Consider the following 15,538-nt stretch of genomic DNA (forward strand, 5'->3'; position numbering starts at 1 on the left):
TGAACCCTTGAATGCTAAAATGGTAAAAGCTGAAGGACTGTTGCATGTACTTTCGTATTTGGGGTGGGGGGGAAGGGTCTGTCAATGAGATGCCTTTTAATTTTTAACTTTCCTGGCTGATTTGAAACAATGCATAGCAGGAGGGAAAGGGACCCTATGTCGCAACATTATTCTTGTTAGCTACTTCTCTGTTAAGCTCTTTATTCTTAGGTTGATAGGGTCTGCAGAGCTCAAGTTTTGTATTTTATGTAGCATGTGTTAACACTTAAGGGATGTTTCCAGTAGGTCTCACTTTTGCACATCATCCTCTTGCAGCTGCATTTTCTGGATAAGACCCGTGGAAATCTGGCTTATGCCAAAGGCTCTCTCCTGACCCTTAGATCCTTGCCTTACATCTTGCTTGCCAAGGGAACAGGCGTAGACAGATTTCACTACCATGAGCTTCTTTTCCTTCATCTCTAAAATTAATCTGGTAAAAAATTCAGAAAAAAACAGTGCCTTGCAAATAATAAGTGCTAGAAATTTGTTGCATGGATGTGTACAAATTAAAATAAAATAATCTATAATCCCAGTATCTTGAGGGGAAAAAAAAATCCCTGTTGCCATAATCAGAGAGGGTAATCAGAGAGCAGGTTGATTTTTGTCACCTATGGGCGCCAGCGGTGGGTAGGTGCTTGCCCAGTCCCTGGACAGAAACTCAGGCAGGATCTGTGTCTTGTCTGGTCATTTTACCTGGTACTGACATAAGGACCTAACACTGGTGTGCTCTAGACTTGGCAGATGTTTAAAGATGACTGTTTCTTTTGTAGATATTTTTGTGGGTTCTTGGGAGAGCCTCTACCAGTTTGACCTGTCCCCTGCATTCTCTCGACATGGGTGAGTACATCTCTCTAACAGCTGGTCACTTGTGACCCTTTTCAGCCCCTAAGCATCTGGCAGCACCCTTCCAGACTTCTTCTATTGGAGGTCTCCTTGGTCTAGGGAAGACTTTTAGGCTTAGGACAGGTTCTAAGACAACCCCTCTTCAGCTCTATCTTTCAATCATGGTTCACATGTGGAACTCAGGAAACACTCACACATCCTTTGCTATGATAAATTCAATTTGTTCAAGCCAAACCCAGTGAAGAAGAAATTCTTTTTGGCTGTGCCACAATTCAGGGGTCAAACAATACTGTGCCCTTTCAATTTATCAGGTGGTTTAGATTGCAAGCTGTCAGAATGCAACTTACCAGAAATAGAATGGCTTTTAAAAAGGGGAATTTATTAAGTTGCAAGTTTACAGTTCTAAGGCCATGAAAATGTCCAAATTAAGGCAAGGCTATAAAAATGTCCAATCTAGGGCATCCAGGGAAACATACCTTAGTTCAAGGAGGCCAACGATGTTCAGGATTTCTCTCTCCACTGGAAAGGTACATGGTGAGATCTGCTAGCTTTCTGTTCAAGGGCTTCCCCAGGGCTCTGTTGGTTCTGATGTCTCTCCAGCTTTTTCCAAAATGGTTCCCTCTTAAAGGGCTCCAGTAAGCAACCCCACCTTGAATATATGGGGACACATCTCCATGGAAACCATCTAATCAAAAGTTACCACCCAGAATGCTCGCCTTCCATGTAGGAGACCTGGGTTCAATTTCCAGACCATGCACCAAATTAAAAAAAAAAAAAAAGAAGAAGAAGTTACCACCCACAATTGGGTGTGTTATATTTCCATGGAAACAATAAAAAAGATTCTACCCAACAATACTGAATGAGGATTAAGGGACATGGCTTTTCTGAGGTACATAATAGCTTCAAACCAGTACACCAGGTGTGAGGCAGACACAGGTTGTCTGGGTTCCCTAAGCCACAGGGAACACACATTAAGCTTTCAATGCGGTCCCTTCTCCTTAGGCTGGAGATGAGGAGAAAGCACCCCTACATCACCCAATGGGGGAGGGTTAGACACACAATACTCTTTCCCTAAGCCTTCTTCATTAACCCGTTCCTGTCCCTCTGCTCTCCATGTGGTTGAAGGACCCAAGAGTTAGGGCATCAATTTTGAAAAATGTGTATGGCAGTCTCTTATCTCTCTTCGGAATGTTGTATTATGGTAGATTGAGTTATGTACCCCAATTTAGATATGTTCTTAGTTGGCATTCCTTTGAATGCAAACCCACTGTAAGTAGGATTGCTGGAAGATGTCATTTTTACCTAAGGGTGTGGCCCAACTAGATGAGAGTGGGTCTTCATCCGGGTTACTGGAGTCCTTATAAAGAGGAAGCCACAGGGGCGGGCCATGGTGGCCCAGCAGGAAGAGTTCTTGTCTGCCATGCCGGAGACCCAGGTCTGATTCTTGGTGCCTGTCAATGCAAAAAAAAAAAAAAAAAAAAAAAAAAGAGGAGTCAAGAGAAAGCCACAGGGAGGAGCCAGAAGCAGAAAGTCAACAGGACCTGAAAGAAAACAGAGAGGATATTGCCATGTGATTTGAGGCAGGGATTCAAGCCAAGGAACCTCAGAGAGTGTGGCCAGACAGTACTGAATGCTACCTGGGAGGAAGCAAGCCTCTACTCTATGAAACTGTGAGCCAATCAATTTCCATTGTTTAAATCAACCCACTGTGTTTGTTATAACAGCCTGGAAAACTAAGGCAGGTATGTATTGTCTCTGTGCTTCAGCCAAAACTTCCATTTTAACATTCGGTTACAAGTTCCCTTAACCCTGGTGTCTATTCTGTAACATGGGACACAGAGCTATAGGTATGTATCACATGGTTATGTATATTATATAGTCATATAGGTACTATATGACTATATATTACATGGTTGCTGTGAGGACTAATTGAGACCTCTTAAAGACCTTACTGCCTCTGGCAGGGAGCAGATGTTCAATAAAAGGTCCTTCTCTTCCACTTGACCCTGTGGACTCAAAGGTATTCATTGACACTGGCAGTCACAACTTTTCTAGCAAAATTACTTCTAGGGTCAGCTTTCAGAGGATCCCTTACAAAGCTCCCATATATTCCCTGGGGTCGATTTCTTTGCTTCCTCTCTGACGCTGGCACCTGGACCGACCTTGTGGCTCAGTCCACACAATGAGGTAAGGGGCAGTTCCTCTAAATATGGGACTTTTGGCATTTCACCCAAATGATTGGAGTTCATGATTCCTGGGACTAAGTCCTCTGCAGTCTAGGGCCCCAGAACCATGGAGTTTATATGCCCTGAGGACGAATGAAAGTCATTGCTCAACATATTTCTTAGGCCAAAAAGATGGCTCTTCTTAAGGTCAAAAAGATTCACAAAGGGGGTGCAGCTTTGATAAAGGGCTACCTCAAAGAGCTCACATGATTGAGGAAGGAAAACAAGTGTAGTATCTACAGAATCATCAATCTCTATATTTTAGCTTTCTCCATTTAAACTGGGTCTCTTCACCAGGCTAGATCTGGGAGCTGGGACTTCCAGGTGGGCAGGCATGTGGGACAACACTGCCCCCTTAAACCACAGAATCTTGGGGTATCATTTTATTTATTTCTTTCTTTTTTTATTATTATTGTATTTTAATTTTTTTTAAATACAAAAAAACACCAAACTCAAACATTTCTATTTTGATCATTCCGTTCTACATATATAATCAGCAATTCACAATATCATCACATAGTTGCATATTCATCATCATGATCATTTCTTAGAACATTTGCATCAGTTCAGAAAAAGAAATAAAAAGACAACAGAAAAAGAAATAAAATGAAAACAGAGAAAAACAAAAAATATACATACCATACCACTTACCCCTCCCTTTCACTGATCACTAGCATTTCAAACTAAATTTATTTTAACCTTTGTTCCCCCTATTATTTATTTTTATCCCATATGTTCTACTCCTTTGTTGACAAGGTAGATACAAGGAGCATCAGACACAAGGTTTTCACAATCACACAGTCACACTGTGAAAGCTATATCATTATTCAATCATCCTCAAGAAACATGGCTACTGGAACACAGCTCTACATTTTCAGGCAGTTCCCTCCAGCCTCTCCATTACATCTTGAATAACAAGGTGATATCTACTTAATGCGTAAGAATAACCTCCAGGATAACCTCTGGACTCTGTTTGGAATCTCTCAGCCTTTGACACTTTGTTTCATTTCCCTCTTCCCCCTTTTGGTCGAGGTTTTCTCAATCCCTTGATGCTGAGTCTCAGCTCATTCTAGGGTTTTTCTCAATCCCTTGATGCTGAGTCCCAGCTCATTCTAGGATTTTCTGTCCCACATTGTCAGGAAGGTCCACGCTCCTGGGAGTCATGTCCCACGTAGACAGGGGAGGTGGGGAGTTTACTTGTTGCGTTGGCTGAAGAGAGAGGTCACATCTGAGCAACAAAAGGGCTCCCTTGGGGGTGACTCTTAGGCCTGGGGTATCATTTTATATATGAAAGCATATTCTACTACACTTAAAACAGATGCTCAACTGCAGCCCTTGATCAGTGCTGATTCAGGAGTTCAAGGGAAGTCAATTGAGCCTTGTCAATTTATTTATATATGACAGGGCATACGCTGCCCTGTCCAATGGACATCTGCTGGGACTAGGGCAAGAGGGCTAACGGCAGCCCATGTCCCATATATCTGCATATTTAAAGGTGATAATTCAATCTAAAATGATTAGATAAAATATATCCTATCATCCTACCTTGACAAATGTACTTTCTTCATGACCTGGAAAGTGAAGTCAAGTTTCTGAATTCCTAAACTTATTGGACTTCCACCTCTAAGCATTATGGTTTGAGGGAAGCCAGCCCCTGCCCTATGTCCATCTCCAAGAAGATTCAAATGCACATATGTGGACACCTTAGACCCTATCCCAACGTCCGTAGCTTTTCTTCCTATTCCCACCTTCCTCATAGAGGAGGGTCCCTACATCCACGAGCAGACACCCACCTCCAGCTCAGGGCAATTGAAATGGACTTGGCCATTTCATCCTCAGTTGGAATCTTTTTCAGCTTAATTCTCAGGAAAACAGATGTTTCCAATTCAGCCTTTAAAAGTACATAGTAATAAAATAATCTTCAGATTAGCATGGTAGTAGGGCTAGTGTTTACAATCCTTTTTTGAAAAGAGACTTTGCCTGTTTGTATTTTCATCAGGGAGACATGATTGCCAAGTGAACATTATCATGCTCTCTTTCTAACTTTTATGTTAAGATTCTGATTTAGACATAACCTTCTTTCTTTGAAGCTCCCTGCAGAAGCTAAGTATTTATGCTTTTTAAAGTATGAAATTCCGTTTTTATTGGTGGTGGTGGTTAAAAATCCACCTTCCTGATGAGACCTCATTGCATCTTTTTTGAATATTTGGGAAACTTTGTAAAAGGCACCAGAGACCCATTCAACTAGTTAAACTTCTAATGGAGTGAAGGATTTCAGGAGAAATCCTTAGTCTAACTCTGAGAAAATTTGAAGGCGCCATGGAAAAGGACAGAAACAGCATAAAGATAAGAATCAGGCAAAGATAAGAACTTGGCTTATTAAGGACTGTCCCTTGGAGGTATATAAGAGAACATGGCTTCTAAAACGGGGGTTCGCTTTGGATCTTCAACGGGAGAATCTTTTCTAGGCCAAAGTCGATCACTCGAGCCTTCTCAGAAACATGTACTCTGTACAGTTTGCATGCAGTTAATGCTACCCTTGAGCAAGAAGCCGCTTATACTCAGCCTTCACTGGGTTTCGGGACTGTGCTTACTCAGCAGAGGGAGGGCACGGTGGTAGATTTAGAGATGATCACAATTGCTTGGGCACTTTTCCCATCAAGTGGTGGAATCTATTTCCTTCTCCCTGAAGCTGGACTGGCTGGTGATAACTCTAATAACCGAATATGGAAGAAGTGATGCTGGGCCAGTTCTAGACTTAGGTGTTGGAGGGATGGTAGCTTCCACCTTGGTTCCTTGGAGTCCTAAGCCACCAAGGAAGAAGTCCAAATACTCTTTTGGAGAGATGGCATGGGAAAGCTCTGACACAACATGGAGAGGGAGAGGCATCCAGCTGAGCCAGCTGAGTCTTCAGGACATCCCTCCAAGGTACAGGCATGTGGGTGAAACCTTCATGGGCCTTCCATACTATCTAGTGGTGCTAGTCAACACCGGGAGGGGCAGAAGTCTGATCCCCAACTGTGGGAAATAATTGTTATTTTAAGCCATTGAGTGTTTTATTAAAAAAACTTTATTGTGGTAAGATTGACATAACATAATATTAACCATTTTAACGTATATAATTCAGTGACATTTAGGAGTCACAGATCTGTGCAACCAACACCTCTCTTTAGTCCAAAGCATTTTCATCACCCCAAAAGGAAACCATGTACTCATTAAGCAGTCATGTCTCATCCCCTCCTCCAGCCCCTGGCAACCACGAATCTGCCTTTGTCTCTATGGATTTACCTATTGTGGATATTTCATATAAATGAAGTCATACAATACATAGCCTCTCATGTCTGGCTTCTTTTACTTAATATAATGTTTTCAAGGGTCAACCATGTTGTAACATGTATCTGGACTTCATTCTCTTTTAAAGCTGAATAATATTTCATTGGATGTCTATAGCACATTTTGTTTATCCATTCATCTCCCGATGGACACTTGGGTTGCTTCCTCCTTTTGGCTATTGTGAATAATGCTGCTATGAACATTCATGTACAGGATTTTGTTTAAACACCTGTTTTTAATTCTTTTGTGTATATACCTAGAGAGGGAACTGCTGGGTCATACAGTAATTCTCTGTTTAACTTTTTGAGGAATCCCAAACTGTTTTTCACAGTGGCTGAACCACTTTACATCTTCACTAGCAATGTATGAGAGTTCCAATTTGTCCACGTGCTCACCAACACTTGTTATTTTCTAGTTTTATTTTATTCTAGTTATCCCAGGGGTTTTGAAGTAGCATCTCATTGTGGTTTTGTTTTGCATTTCACTAATGACTGGTGATTTGGAGCATTTTTTCAAGTGTTTGTTCTTTGGTGAATTGTCTGTTCAAGTCCTTTGCCCATTTTTTAATCGGGTTGTTTGTCCTTTTGTGGTTATGTTGAAGAATTTTGTCTTTATTTTGGACACCAGACCTTTGTCAGATATATGATTTGCAAATATTGTCTTCCATTCTGTATTTTCACTTGTTTGATAATATGCTTTGGTGCACAAATTGTTCCCTTTTATTGTTGTGCTTTTGGTGTCATATCTAAGAAACCATTGCCAAAGCCAAGGTCATGAAGATTATTCCTATGTTTTCCTTAGGGTTTTATAGTTTAACATCTTACATTTAGGTCTTTGATCATTTTGAGATTTTTTTTTAATAATGTGAGGTAGGGGTCCAACTTCATTATTTTGCATATGGATATCCAGTTATCTCAGTCCCATTAAGCTTTGGATAGTTTTTTTCACACAGCAATAAATAACTATAACAGACATGTCTGCCATCCAGAAAATAGATTATTGAGACATTATCATGGTGCATATTGATGGGGTTGATTCATTGGGGTTGCACTGCAAGGAAATAAACTCAGAAGAATAGAGTCCTCTCACCATTTTCCCTTTCTCCAGAGGAGAGTCACAGGCACCCCTAAGGGGTCCAAATTTGAGAAACCTAGTGCCCAGATTATATACATCTGTATCAGTCTCTGTACTTTTTGCTAAGTGCTTGTCCCTCTGCAAATAGACTTCAAATGGACAGGATCTACAAGTCCACCAAACTATGTAGGCTAGAATCTTTCTGGTAGGACCTAGTTAGGGCTGGTATCAAGGCAGGATGTGCTTTTAAAACAGTATGTCATGTGTTTACCAGGTCTGGATTAATTGACCCCTTCTCTGTTATTATTAATAAAAGAGTGAGGGACATGACTGGCATTCCCTAAAATGTCAACCTAACCTGTATCACAATTGTCTTTAATTGGGAATTTTCATCATGGGATCCTCATAATAAGGACAGCTGTAGTTTAGGGGAATGAAAAGAACTCAGTGGAACTCAACTTTGTAGATAAGAATGAAAATATCGTAACAAGTTAGGAAAATTTATCAGCTGCTCAAGACTTTTTGTGTATCATACAGTTGATAAAATAATGAAAAGCAACATTATTTACTCAGTGCAAATGACTCCTAGCTCTAGAAATATGTATGTGTAGTTGTGTTAAAGATACCTTCAGTTGTATTACGTTTGTCAGGTTATGTCTTCCAAATATTTCTCATACAAATATATGAGAAAATCTTAAGGAGTGGTACCATTTATGAGACTCTTTCCTTACCTAAGGAAAATGATGGTACATTGATTAGTGTAATGAACTTTAAGGACCTTATTAACTGTTCTTCCATTGTTAGGAAATGTACTGTGGAGTTGAATTTTCTCCCAATCAATTTTTTGAATTTCATTTCTGAGGCTTTTTCTGCACTGAATGGTGACACTTTGATTTGAAGGATTTCTGGATAGAAAGCAAAAAACACAGCTGGTTAAATTGCCCCAGACATAATCTCAAATCACATTTGTTATGCTCCGACTTCATTCATTAGGGATGTGTACTGATTCAGCATTTTTGAGTTTCTCCTAGGGCAGTGTGCTTATTAGAGGTTCATGAGTTCTCAATGAGAATTTTCTATTTTCTGTTTTACCTTCTCTGTTATTATAAGAAAGTTAATGTCAATGTATACTGCACCATCTGAATAAACTACATTATTACCAATAACTGCCACATATTTTCAGTGCTTATGCTTGCTTGAATTCAATTTGTAAATTTGTTTTTATTTTATAGTTGCATAACAGCTATACTTGCCACTTTAATTTCAGTTTTATGTTTGTTTATCTTTTACTTTATTAAGCTCGTTCTTTGTACCGGGCACTGATCTAAAAACTTTGCATGCATTATTGCATTTGCTTCCCATGACAACTCAATGAAAAAGGTGTTATGTAGTATCCCTATAATATATATATGGAAACCAAGGCACAGGGAGGTAGAGCTTAGGTTACAGAAAATCGAAATTAAAATGGCTTAAGTAATGATAGAGACTTGTTAAAGCACACAATTGAAAAGTCCAAAGGTAGAGTGAAGTTTCAGGAATGAATAGGTTGGGCCTCTGACTCTTTCTCTGCAATTATTTTGGTTTGACCAGTTTCAATGTCAGCTTCAATTTTCTGGTTGGCTTTTCTCAGGATCACAAAACGGCTGCCTTTCTCTGCTAGGTTCACTTGTTCCCTCATTTATGTCCAGGAAGAGAGTCACCTCCCCAACTAAGTTCTAATTTTGCATTGATTGGGTTGTCTTAAACCAGTCTTCGTGTCTAGGATTGATTGGCTTAGGCTAGAGATAATCACCATGCCAGTGGAGATGGAATCTTCATGGTTGGGCCATCAAGCTCTCCCCCTGGAGTACTGCATGCCTAGTACACAATGGAGTTCGGCTGAAATGAGCTGGACCTGGGAAGTCATTAGAATTTTCACCCTATTTCGTAAATTGCCTGAGGTCTTGTGGTTAAAAAAATAAGTATAGTTAGGATTCCAATTCAGCAGACAGACTCCAGATTCAATTCCCTTAATCATTATAATATATTATAAAGCATAACTAAGTTATAATAACAATTATTGGAGTGAAACAGTCCATTTGATACTCAATTTTAAAAAAGACTGTCAGAGAATGAATTTAAAAAAATTTTTATTAATAAAACCAATCAGCATACAATACAAACATTCTTAATGTATGAACATTCCAGAGAATGACGTTTTAAACAGAGAAAGAGAAAAAAATCCGTAACTCTGTATCAGTTATCTACTGCCATATAACAAATCACCCCCAAATTTAGTGGCTTATCTTTCATGGTTTCTGTGTCAGGAATTCAGGAAGAGGGTGCCTCCAGTCTCTCAGGCAGTTGCAATCAGACACTGGCTGGAGCTGGAACTGCTGGGGTGGCCAGATATCTCTTCTCTCTCTCTCTCTCTCCCTGAAGTTTCAGGGACTCTCCATTTGGGCTCTCTGCATGGGCTAGTTTGAGTTTCCTGCCAGAAAAGTGGTGTCTGGGCAGATAGATTGTTGACATGTCAACTTAGACATCCAAAGACAAGTGTCCCACGAGATTCAGGGGAAAGCAATGTGACAACCTCCTCTCAGAAATCACCCAACTCCCTTTTGCCAGATTTATGAGCCTACCCAAATTTAAGGGTTGGGAATGCGGACCCTATTTCTCTGTGGGAGGATTGGCAATGTCACAGTGTAAGAAGAACATGTGGGATGAGAAATATCATTGTGGTGGCCAACTTTGGGTGTCATAACTTCCATATTTCTGTTATTGGTGGGTTCTTGGGATCTTTAAAATAGAATTGACACCTAACTAGTAGCCTATACAGTTGCTTATGGACACCCCTAGGTGTTGTTTGTTTTAACATGTCAACTGACCTCTTTTAAAACACGGTTTCAGAGGCTAGTAATAATTCCTTCCTCACTTCAGTTGATTTCGCAGGGGCTTGCTTCTGAGTACCTTACAATGCAAGAACTTTATTTCTCATGTTTGTGAATTAGAAAAGGATAAAATTGGAAAGTTGAGAATTGAAAAGGAAGATTAAGGTTCAGGTCAGGAAGAGAGATTTTTTCCACTAAAACTTGGTAGAAAAAAGGAAGATGAGGAAATTTTAATCTGGGCTTTATAACATATTCTCCAGTCTGGGGAGGTCGGAGGTAGTTTATAACACTTGTCAGAAGAACTGACAGCTAATGATTTGAATTATGCCGGGCAAGCCAGGGCTATATAACTCTGGGAAATGGTTTTAAGAAATACCTACTCCCCCATGCTGCAAGAAGAATAAGCGATTCACAAAGCATCTCAAATATCCAAGTTGCTCTGTGTCTCTAAAATCGCAGCAGGAATCACAGTTTTCATGTCATAATGCTACTGACAAATAATGAAAAAATATTTTATGTGATCATTATCTGTAAAAAGAAAAACAACAAACATCTCACTAAAACCAGAAGACAGAGATCATAGAATGTTCCTAGCTATTAGAGAATGGTAAATAGAACTTAATTGTAGAAAGCAGTTACTGTCATTGGTAATTTATTTACTCCATATGTTGTCTTTATGTTTATTTTTTGTGAATCTAGAAAGTATGTGTAATTGCTTTTAAATGTTTACTTGCAATTTCTCTCTCATCACCTTATTTTTTCCTTAGTATTATTCAAAATTAAACCATATCCTGGTTTTTTTTTTTTTTTTGCTTGTTTGTTTTGGTTGAAAACAGAGCACTACACTGATGCTAGTTTCTCAGGGCAATTGTCTGTGATTGTAATTTTTTTAAAAATTGACAATTAACTAATGCTACTTCTGAATCTTAACGAGTGATTTTATAAGAGTATTTTACTGTGGAAAACATGGAACTAAGTGAGATCTCTCTTAATTAATTGCTTTCATGGTTGGTTACCCCGTCATTGCTTGTGTTTGCAGCCAATTACCAGAAGTAATTTTTGCACTTCAGAATGAGCACACAGGTTCAGGTAGGTAACCCAAAAATATAAGCTTGCAAGAGTAGATTATCCATCCCATTTTAATGATTTCAGGTCTTTTTTAAAAAAAAGTTTTTGGCTAAAGTGATTTAGTCATTACTTTTAAAAAATCCACATTCTGTTCCTCCACGATAGGATAAAAACATATTTTGGGGATATAAGGAAGCATTTTGACAGATTCTGAATAGACCAGTGGTCAGGAACTCTCTGAACCAGGAGGCTGTGGTTCCAAATTTGTAGGTTTTCCCCTTCTTATAAAAATGGATACCATCATGTACATGTGCAGTAGTGCTTCATTCTTTAAACAAACCTAATCATTTGAGCTATTGTCTAGGTTAAGCATTATTAATAAGAGGCCACTGAGGATTGCTAGGATGATTCTCAGGGCTCTATAAGATCTTCATGGATTACCATATCCGGTTCCTCAGGGACAATTCTTTCCTTTTTCAAATAAAGAAGGGGACACTTAGTTTGGGGCATTGTCTGATGATGCGATAGAACACTGGCCATGCAGAAAACCTGGTGACAGTAACTAGGATCTTGGCCTTTCTTTTTTGATATAATCTGAGCCCTGATTTTCTGGGACATTTCCAGCCAGAGAGGTACTTCTCAGTATCTTGGTTTTAATATCTGAAAAGTGATTCCTACCAGCGATTTCTCTGGACTGTCAAAGCTTATTTAGATTATAATCGGATGTTCTAACCAGACCCAATCTGCTCGGATGTCTTAGATGTTAAAGTTTAACGTGAGGCGCCATTTTTGTTGAGAAACTCATACAATGAAGAGACTATAATTCAAAATTCCTTTTAACTTGTGGAGTCCACTTGGTGGAGAAGGATGAGTTTCTAGTGTAAATGCCACAAAAGCTTGGAACTTGTAAATCTAAATGTCAGTTTTTCTATGTTTTAAAAGTTATTTCCTTCCATGGTATTTGGGAAATATCCCAAATATCTCCTCCCGAGTTGCTCATTTGCCCTCTTCTTCTCGCAGCTGTGGTCCCATCTTTTCTACTGTAGACCCCACAGATTTCATCCTTTATCTAGAGCCCCTGAGCTACAGCACACTTGTGCATGCCTGTGTGTACATGTATGTGTTTATGTGTAAGTGTGTATGTGAACACACGCATCTGTGCATATGTACATATATGTGCATGCGAGATGTGCACATGCATGTAGGTATGTGTGGGTGCATGCATGTGTGTGTATGGTTGCACGCGTGTGTATGTGCATGCATGTGCCTCTGTGTGGAGGTGTGATGTAAAGGGCACTGATTGAACAGGATCCTGGTTTTCAAATGGTAGCTACCAACATAAACCAGCTTCGTTAAAAAGAGCAATGGCAGAAAGGACAATGATGTCAGAACTGGGGGAGGGGGGACAGTATCTCTCTTTCATTTATTTCTTTTTACATGTTATCATTCTCTTACATTGTTTGTCTCACTGGGGTTAGAATGATGACTACTTGCAGTCCTAGGTACACATCGTCCCAACTTTTCCACCTGAGAGGAAAATGTTTCATTCACCTTCAGCTGAACAAAATTGGAAAAGGGTTCTGATTGACCCGGCTTGCGCCCTGTGGCCAGTAGGATGAGGCAGATGGGGAAGCATAGCTTGGGCCAAGAATGTCCTTGGACTAGTATGACCAGAATGGTAGCATGGTGCAGTTTGCACTTGGCCCACATGTTAGAGTGGAGGTGGGCTGGGAGGGAGGGATAGGGAGAAGCTGTTCCTCCAAAGAAGGGAGGGCAAAGGTATGACCATCACATGTGACTTCCCTCTAGGGGCCACCCCTCTCCCACTCGATTACATATCCACATCTAGTTTTGGAGCATCCTGCACATGATCAATGAGAATGACAGAAACATGGTAGGGCTTTTGCTGGGATCTTTGAAAGAGATGCTCTTGTTCTTTCTAGTTGGAGCTGAATCTTAAAGGAAATAATATCTGGAACTGTAAAAGCCATCTCGTGACCACAGAAGGAGAGCTTATTTGAGAGTATAGTCAACATATGGAGGAGAGCAGAATAGAACCAAAGGACAATGATGCTGTATTTTGATATTATGTTTAAGACCCTGTATCATAGTATCGGAAGCCAATTCTATCTTTGAACTTTTCAGGTAAATGAAATTCAGCCATGCCATTCCCTTCGTACTTTAGCCATTTTCTACAGGTTTTCTTGCCACTTTGAACTGGTAGAGTCCTATCTAATACACTGGACAAATATTCCTATAAACAACCTGAAATATCATAGACTATCAAAGGGTTCTGTGGTTGCCCAGTTGTACTGTTGATTGGTTTGGGTTCCTCTGAAAGGAGAGGTGATTCCTGGAAAGAAGAATGAGGAATGGGGAGAACGAGACAGGAAAGGTCAATCCTGCTGGGAAATCTCTGAGGAACTGGGTAGAATTCAACCCAGAATTGTCCCACCAGGAGATTAGGAGTCTGTGATATTTATACAGACCCCTGTCTCTATTATTTGAGAGCTGCCCCCAGGGTTCTTAACTCCATTGCACATATGAAGTCCAAATAAGTGCAACTGAGCAATATTCCATGGTTTTGCAGAAATCTTTGATCCAGCAAAGACTTTGAGAGATGTATTTGATGTGTGATGCTGGCAATATGCACAGACTGTCCATACAGATGTGCTGAAACCAGATGGGCTAAAGGAATGCAGTGCTGTGTGCTTCGAGTATCAGCTGTGTGATCCATACCCTATTTTTTTCCATTCAGATTTCTCTTTAGTATTGGGAATTGAAGAACCTGTCCACCCCTACTTTTGGCTTGGCCAAATCCAATATAAGTCTTCCAAATTATCAAAAAAATATCTCCAACGTCATGGTAGAGGCAACCCATCATAAGAGGACCCCAGAACAGTTCATTTCTGTCCCTATGCCTACTTCTCAAGGAATTTGGTTTGACTAAGGTAAATTTACTGGTGGGATATGAGACATTTCTGAAAATCAAAATCACCTTCAAGAAGTGGAGATCCAAACTTGGATGAATCCAGAACTCAGTGAACATGGAGTCTGACTACCCTCCTTTGAAGAAGCAGATAAGATGAGTTCTGCTCTTTGAAAGGTTTGAATTCCAAATTTAATATGTGTTAATATAGGCTGGAAAACAGGTCAAGAGGTGTAACACCAGGATGTAGGTAGAAACCCTGAGGAGTTTAATCTTAGGCTCCTACTCCTTGGCAAAACATAATGTTATGAATTTTATTTATATAAGTAATTATAAGTATAATTCCTAACCTATAATTATTATGCATGTCTGTGTATAGAATAACTGATAAGTAAATTTAAAAGTTATTTTTGTGGTTGATAACAGGCTTGCCAATCAGATATATCTGTTCCTGGCTTGCCTTGAGATGAGTCTGACAGGGGACTGGGTGTGAAATTTATGTAGACCAATAAATCTATGTAGATTGATAGATAAATCTATTTATGTACATAAATTTATGTAGACCGATAGGGTTATTACTTCAATTGTTATGAGCCTTAAAGCCTTCAAACTGCAAGTCTGTGATAAGCTAACTCTGGGGTACAACAGTCTGCCTTGGGTAAATGGCCAGTGGGCCAGGGGACTGAGTGTGTATGTTTTCATACATTTGTGTGTTTGTGTTTGTACATACGAGTGTGTTTATATGCATGTGAGTAATACACATGTGTATGTGTGCGCATGTGCATGTGTACTTGTACATTATGTGTGTGTGTGTGTGTGCGCACGTGTGTGTGTTAAATCTGGATCTTTCACTGGCAAACTGCCAGGCTGCTTCCTACCCAGCTGGTGGTGGAAGACAATCTCTTGCTGGTAGCCACACCATCCCAGATGTCACTGCTGAATTATTAAACAGTCACTTAGTCTCATCTTCTTTCTTCCCTGTTCTTTGCTTAGTTATTTGAATATTTTTTTAAACTTTTTTTATTAATTAAAAAAATTAACAAACAAAACATTTAAATATAATTCCATTCTACATGTACAATCAGTAATTCTTAATATCATCACATAGTTGCATATTCATCATTTCTTAGTACATTTGCATTGATTTAGAAAAAGAA

The 15,538-nt window shown here is 39.6% G+C and overlaps 1 long non-coding RNA gene across 1 annotated transcript in view; it reads left to right on the forward strand.

Moving 5' to 3' along the window:
• The first annotated feature begins 807 nt into the window (after positions 1-807).
• LOC143668908 (uncharacterized) overlaps positions 808-15,538 on the forward strand; it is a 47,561-nt gene continuing 32,830 nt past the window's right edge. The window contains exon 1 of the long non-coding RNA XR_013168628.1: positions 808-876. This is a non-coding gene — a long non-coding RNA (uncharacterized LOC143668908). The remainder of the gene's footprint in view (positions 877-15,538) is intronic.

The sequence above is a fragment of the Tamandua tetradactyla genome, chromosome 25 (assembly GCF_023851605.1).
Source record: "Tamandua tetradactyla isolate mTamTet1 chromosome 25, mTamTet1.pri, whole genome shotgun sequence".
NCBI lineage: Eukaryota > Metazoa > Chordata > Mammalia > Pilosa > Myrmecophagidae > Tamandua > Tamandua tetradactyla.